Source organism: Drosophila montana, unplaced genomic scaffold (assembly GCF_035044405.1).
Source record: "Drosophila montana isolate Dmon_TW-CO22-7 unplaced genomic scaffold, ASM3504440v1 contig_413_1, whole genome shotgun sequence".
Lineage (NCBI taxonomy): Eukaryota > Metazoa > Arthropoda > Insecta > Diptera > Drosophilidae > Drosophila > Drosophila montana.
Window position 1 is genome coordinate 284119 of NW_026998750.1, and position 7753 is coordinate 291871.

The 7753-nt window shown below is 43.8% G+C and overlaps 1 long non-coding RNA gene across 1 annotated transcript; it reads right to left on the reverse strand.

Annotated features, from left to right (window-relative positions):
* Positions 1-1446: 1446 nt before the first annotated feature.
* Positions 1447-3563, reverse strand: LOC135439556 (uncharacterized). Its single transcript, XR_010438099.1, has 5 exons — positions 3402-3563; positions 3268-3330; positions 3088-3191; positions 1802-1872; positions 1447-1728 (listed from the first exon to the last, which is right to left on the reverse strand). It is a non-coding gene; the product is annotated as an uncharacterized LOC135439556 (long non-coding RNA).
* Between the last annotated feature and the right edge of the window lie 4190 nt (positions 3564-7753).

The window sequence follows — 7753 nt, forward strand, 5'->3', positions numbered from 1 at the left end:
CAAAGCTGGTCGCTGGTGCTTTGCGTCGCTTCATTTTCGAAGTACATTGAGCGAAAAAGTTTTGAATTTACGATCGACTCAAAGTACTTTTGCTTTATCCATGAAATGCATGCTTTATTTAAATGATAAATTACCCTAGATACTAACGGTAAATTTTACAGAAAATTAAGAATAAAATAATGTTTCACAAACCGCATCTTTTCGCTATAACTATGTTAAGAAAATAGCAAACATTGATTGATTTTACTTTTGTTTTTGGACAGTGTATGCTCGAGAGAAGTTCTCGTCTCAGCCAATTTCTTACGGAGCCAACCTCACAACATACACTCATTTGTGAATACGAATTTGGGATAGGTCATGATCAGCGCTAGAAATCTAAGAAAATGGATTTCTTTGCCAGCGATAGCCAGAGCAGTGAATAACAACACATTCAAATATGCTGTTATGTATGTATGTATGTATATTAATACACATACAGACATAATTGCTTGCACGGTTCTCATAGAGCCGAAGCTGAGAGTACATTCTTTTTTTAGCTTTTCGCTCTTTCGGCTGTGAGAGCGCATGGCGGTCGTTATGGGTTCGTGATCAGTTGAGGAAGAATTTTTTTTCTAATTTATGTTGTGTTGTGGCGGGTTTCTCTCTCACATTTTATAGAATTTTATTTTTTGTGATGTTTAGTATATATTTCTACCTTTATTACGTAAATTTAAATAATTTATTAAAAGGGTCTTTTATAATAATTGATTTATTGACAAATCTACCAATTTACTGTACGCAGCGATCGCACACAAAAAGCCTAAAGTTGTGAGGTCATATGCGAAACCAATTGTTGCTAAGTTCTTAAATTCACTTACTTCCCTTGGCTTGGACGACATATACATGTACATTTGCACCAAATCTGTTTGTTGAGGCACATACGCCAACGACAATAACACGCGTCGAGGCATTTGTTGCATTTGACTTTAGTGGCAGCATCGATAGTTTGCCTAGTTGGTTGCGTTGGTTGGTTTATTATCGTTTTTTATTATCGCCGATAGCTTTTTGTCGTATGAGCGGATAATCGGGGGTGGAACCGGGCACACAGCGGCGCCCAATTACTTAAAGAGTGGCAACGCCCGGCTCGCGATCGACTGCGATGGGAGGGGTAACGCCATTGAGCGATAATGATTGGGCAACCGATTCGCTCATAGAGAGATTAGGAGGAGAACGGATCGGGTGCCATTGTTAATGCCCTTTGCCTACAACTGGCCCGTTGACCGTAAAGTGCAGCTGTGCAGATGGGCAGCAACGGTGCAACGGTGTTAGAAAAATTAACAAATGAATATTTTTTTCGCGGTTTCATAATGAAACATGAATTCAAACATTGTCACGATATAAAAAAATTATAAAACTTAAAACTTACATGCGAGACGGGACGAACAAATAAAAAAAAAAACAAATAATAAATAAGAATTAATAAAAGAAATGACCCACGGTTCCGGCAACGAAGGGACCAGCTCGCGGACCAGAGAGGCCTACAGAGTCACACCCAGGCCAGGTTTCGACGCAGCGGCGCACGTCAGCCATGCCCTCGGCGTACTGATCACCGACGCTATCCAGGCGGATAGGCTAAGAAGCGGCCACGGGCGAGACCACGCCCACATCATCCGAGTGAGTACGTTCTATGTCGTCCTTCTTCGCCCCGAGTTGCAGGCAGAGTCAAACGTAGACTCATGTTCGAAACCCCTGACGAAGAAAAGATTTTTTTTGCCATCATTAGATTCAGTTCTTTTTTATAAATATATATATATGTACTTACGCCTAGTTTCACTTAAGAAAATTTCCTAAAATGCGAACAGCGAAGGAAAAAGGCCCAACCGAGTATTACATCTGCCAAATAAATAAAAAAGAAAATATTTAGATTTTGTTAATTTGTGCACGAGCGATACCCGCTTATCTCTATATATAAAACTGTTTGTCCTGACTGACTGACTGACTGACTGATTGGTGATCAACGCACAGCCCAAACCGTAAGTTCTAGGAAGCTGAAATTTTTACTGTAGTTACCTTATGTGATGGGAAATTCCACTCGCAAGTGTGGAAAAATTGCGAAAACGTTTGTATGTAACTTTTTTGTTTACCATCCGATCGGCCCCAAACTTATTTTCAAAGATCTTTGTTCAAATTCATTTGAGGGGTGTTTCGCACTTTTCGGAAAACCCATTCCTCCTTGGTGGAAATGGAGGTCAAAGATTTGGTGGGTGACGTTTCGCGCTCAAAATCATTTCCAGTGATCTATATAAAAAATCATTTGAGACGTGTTTCTCACTTTTCGCAGAATTCAAAATTCTTCGGGGGGAATGCGATTTAAAGATTTTTTGGGCAGCGTTTTAAGTTGTGTCCGATTTGCTTCAAACTTATTTTTAAAGCTCTTCATAAGAACTTAATAAGTACGTATTTCAGCGATTTGGAAAATTCCACCCGCAACAGTGGTAAATTGGCGGAAATCGGTTGTGTGAAAGTTTTTTGTTTACCATCCGATCGGCCCCAAACTCATTTTCAAAGATCTATATTCAAATTCATTTGAGGGGTGTTTCACACATTTTAAAAAATCCATCCCTCCTTGGTGCAAATGGGGGTCGAAGTTTTGGTGGATGACGTTTTGTATTCAAATTTATTTCCAAAGATCTATAAGAAAGATCATTAGAGACGTGTTTCACATTTCTCGCAAAATCTAAGCTCCTTCGGTGGAAAATGCATTTTTAGGATTTTAAGAATTTTAAGAGTTTTCCGATTTGCATAAAAGTTGTTTGATTCCCGTCCGATCAGATTCAAAATCATTTTCAAAGCTTTTTTGATTTTATAACATACGTGCCACGGACAAGGCCGGGTTATACCCGCTAGTATGTATATATATGTCAGGCACCATATGTGCAGAATACCCATTATGATGGCCCTTACCACCCCCACCCAGAGAGCTCTTTAGGCAGGCAAGGTATAATAAGCGCTTTTGACACACATATAACTTATTTCTTTGTGGCACATACATATATATACACGTATTTAGTTCGGCGGGCACTTGCTCCCCATTTGTGCAATTATTACCGGGTGTTTGTATCTTTCCCCTTGTCTTCTTTTGTTGACTGGCAATAAGTTTGGAAGTGTTTTCGTCGCCTGTTCCATTTAATGTTGTTGAATAGAAATTTATCCTGTAAGATAAATGAAATTTAAAAAATTAATACACAATTGTGATCATTATAAGGCAAAGCTAAGAATAATACGCACTTGTTGACGAGCTGAAGACAAATGTCAGCTTGCGTAGAATCGTAAATTGCAGAATGGGTATGCCTTGTAAAAATAGGAGATAAGAGATGTTAAAATTGTTAATAATTATAAGAAACACAACCAATTATACACACCTACTGAAGAGAGAAATGTCCGACTAAGTCTCAATTGATGGGGAGAGTGGGCATAACAGCCGTAACGGGCTGATGCGGGCCATCTAGTGGCCAAAATGAGGGAGACGAGCTCAGCTGATCGTCTCAGGTGGAGCGGGTGCGCTGGGTCCGGAACCGGGACCCGATCTTGAAGAGTAAAGTGGATAAATAGTGTTTTTTTGTTAATTTATATTGAGCGTCTCAGCTTTGTTGTTAACATTTGCTTGTTGTTACAGCCGTTAGTGTTGTTCATTTGTTAGAAGTTCCGATTTTTGTTGTTTTCGATTAGGTGGTTCATTTTGAATAGTGGTGTATAGAAAGGTTTTGCTACAGACGTTGTAGTTTTGTTATATCGATTGTGCGCACTGCGGGCCAGGGACTACACCTAGAGAACCGTTGAGCCAGCCGGCGCGGCCCACTAGAAACAAGCAGTTCCGTAACAATATGGCGCTCAAATTGAAGAAGCACTCGGCTTTTTTGAAGTCGGTGTGGAAATCAAATTAAAGATAAATAAAATATCAAGGAAGGTACAGAAAGAGTCTCCCTTGGCTTTAGGATCCACACCGCTGTGGTATTAGGGTAGTTTTGTCAGATGTTTATTTATTCAATTATTAGTTTTTGTCTCATTTTGTTGGATATATGCTGACCGTAGTTATATGAGCTTTGGAGACAGGTAACCCAGGACGATGTAGAATCGAGCCTGCGCCGCATCTGTCACACAACATACCCCAAGAATGGCCGGAAGAGCGACGGAGACGGATCTTGCCATAGTGTCCATTAACATGGGGAGTTTTCATGTCGTGGTTGATGGCGGTAAGTCACGTTCGTATGTTGGCGAACGTTCGCGACCGTTCATCGTAGCCTGGTGGTAGCCGCCATGATAAAATAACCTGTGATAAAATGTGATGTTAGGGTAGGTCTTGTTAGAGTTTGTTTAATGTTTACTATTTGTTTTGTCCCTTTCTGTGTTTACGTTTGGTGTGTGCTGCCCGTAGTTAAATGAGCCTCGGAGACAGGTGACCCAGGACGATATAGATTCGATCCTGCACCGCACCAGTCACACAGCATGTCCCAAAGGTTCCCAGAAGTACGACAGAAGCCAAATAGACTTCAAGGTAGCGTTCCTTGAATGCCGTTCGTCATTCAAACTGACGAACTGAGCATTTGACGAACGCTTAAATGTTGTCCACTGTCCAGATTACGCGTAGACAAGTTAGCCTGTGTTAGGATTGGTCTTCTCTTCCCCAAGGTATAGGAAATTGAAAAAAATAATATAATACAATTTTTTTTGTGAGTTATTTTTGTGGTCAATGTTTTATTATTTATTTATTTATTCAATATTAGTAAGATTTGTTGGTAGACGTGTATTTATTTATTTATTTAATAGGAATTATTGGTGACGTTTTTTCTTTGTATTAGGGTTAGTAAGCCTTAGTAGAGAGGGGTACGGTTTTCTGATGCGATCAGTATGGCGGAGGAACAGGTGTCTTTCTGGGCTTCTGACGGTGACGGAGCAGGAGGTGTGGTGCGAACGCCAATGAATTTCCGGGGATTTCCTGAGGGACAGATCCCGGAGGAGGGTCATCTGGTAGACTTAGAAAGAATTGGCGCAACAAGATAGACCTCCACGGAACGTAGAGTTCCCGAAAGCGACGAAAGACTCAGTACTCACATCGGCAGCGAACGCGACGATAGCTCAGACCCACCAGACATATCTTCATGCTCTGCCACCTGGCATCAGCGATTCTATCCGCGAGGAGATGCGAACAGGCTTCATGGAGATGATGAAGCGGCATTCTAGAGTCGACAACTGGATGCAACTACGGCACGCCCTCTTAGACAGGTTCCGGGGATATCAAACGGAGCATGAGGTGATGCAGGAGCTACTGCAGCGAGGGCAACAGACCAGCGAAGGGGTGGATGACTACATCCACCACATGCGTCAACTCGCCGCGCGATTGCAGAAGACGCTGAGAGACCGCGAACTGGTGAACATTTTAAAGCGTGGTCTGAAGGAGAGCCTGTCAAAATACATCTATGCTATGGATGTACTCACCGTGGATGAACTGCGCCAAGAATGCATAGAAGTGGAGAGGCACATTGTCGCAGAAGCCGGACTGAGTACGGGCAGCCTTCGCCTTACTCGCAAGGAACGAGGCCGGCAGTTCACGAGGTTGAAGTATCACCACTTCGTGCAGAAACCCCGCCTAGAGATCTGGAGGAGGCCTTCGTGCGAGGTAGGACACCTTCCCGGCTAGTGTGCTGGAATTGTAGGCAGTTCGATCATGTCTTTCGAGACTGCCTGTCCAAAGATATTCTGCTATAGGTGCGGCAAGCCGGATACATTATGCACACAATGCGAGAATTGTCCGGGAAACCCCAGAGGGAGCGCGATGATGGCAGGACAGACGCGTTCGGGGACGCCGACCGCGGAAAAACAATTAAGGAGCACCTACCAAAGCCAATAGTCATTGAAAAGGAGACGGATATAGACCATAAGGACCAGGATAAGAATATTTGCACTACAACAGTAGTGCGAAGACCGGGGATGCATGACCGGGGATGCGAAGATCGTGCATCGATGCACGCAAGCTCAACAATTTGACGGTGAAGGACGCGTATCCACTACACTGTATATAAGGCATCCTATCCAGAATAGACCAGACCCACTACATCTCCAGTGTGGATATGAAGTTCGCGTATTGGCAGGTCGAACTATACCAGTTTCGGGTTATGCCATTTGGTTTATGCAATGCAGCCCAACGTCTGGTTCGTCTGATTGACAAGGTGATTCCCAACGAGCTACGGTCCAACGTCTTTGTGTACTTGGCCGATTTATTAGTTATTTCCCCAGATTTTTCAACGCACTTGAAATATCTGCGAAAAGTGGGCAAACGCTTAATGGAAGCGAACCTCTCAATCAGACTGCACAAATAAAAGCTTTTGCTTTAAGGCATTAAAATACCTAGTATTCATTATTGGTGGCGGCACGCTTCGCATGGACCCCGAGCGGGTCCTATTAAACGAATCCCCGTGCCTCGGTCGCGCAAAGAAGTTCGCTCATTTTTGGGTACAGCAGGTTGGTACCTTCACTTTATGCGAGATTTCGCGACTATGGCCGCACCACTGACCGAAATTTTAAAAAAAGATAGCGGAAAGTTTGTATTGAGCTGTTGAACAGTTGAAGACCGCCCTGACCACGGCCGATGCGATGCGGTGTTGTTTCAAAAAGACCCTGAGGATCAGGAACGACCCATAGCCTTCTTTTCAGCCAAATTGAACAAACACCAACGGAACTATTCCGTCACTGAAAAGGAGTGCTTAGCGTCGATACTGGCCATTAAAAATTTCAGACCCTACATAGAAGGGATGCCTTTCACATGCATCACTGACCACGCCAGCTTAAAATGGCTGATGTCAATGAAGGACCTAAGCAAGAGACTAGCTCGTTGGTCATTGCAGCTGCAATGCTATGACTTTACCATCGAGCACCGTAAAGGCAGTGAGAACGTGGTAGCCGGCACTCTATCGCGCAGTGGGAAAGGTTTCAAAAGGCCTTCTCGAATTTGAGACCACCGAGTTCGAATCCGCGGAATATCATGCGTTGCTCGAACAAGTACGGTCAAATCAAGACAAACTACCAGACCTGAAGGTTGAGGGGCATTTACTTTTTAAGCGCATGGGGTTCGTCCACTTGGAAGACGAGTTAGAAGGCACCGCGTGGAAGTTGTGGATGCCAAGCTCGTTGACAGCCGGCTTCATAGCGAAGGCTCATGTAGATGAGACGGCTGGTCATGGGGGTGTCGTGACAACGCTCGAGACCTTACGTCGGCAGTTTTACCGGGTTGGCATGGCTAGTCAGGTAAGGGATGAGGTAAGACAGTGCGTGACATGCAAGGAAGTCAAGGCACAGAACTTTCGCATGCAAGTGGGTCTAGGAAAAGAGGTAGTGACCGAGCGACCATTCCAAAAACTGGGAAAGTACCCAAGTTCGAAGCAAGGGCACGCTTGGATCTTAGTGGTAGTCGACCATTTTTCAAAATTCACTTTCTTGAAAGCAATGCGAGAGGCTACGGCTCTTAACGTTGTGGATTTTTTGGTCAGCGAGGTTTTCTATAAGTTTGCAGTACCCGAGGTCATCCACTTTGACAACGGTCGACAGTTCATATCAAGTACATTCCAAAACATGATCTCAGCTTTCAACATCTCGCACATGCGCACTGCAGTCTACGCGCCACAGAGCAATGCAAGCGAGCGAGTTAATCGTACCGTGTTGTCGGCGATCCGGGCGTATCTAAAGCAAGATCTCCGCGAGTGGGACCTCTACCTTCCGG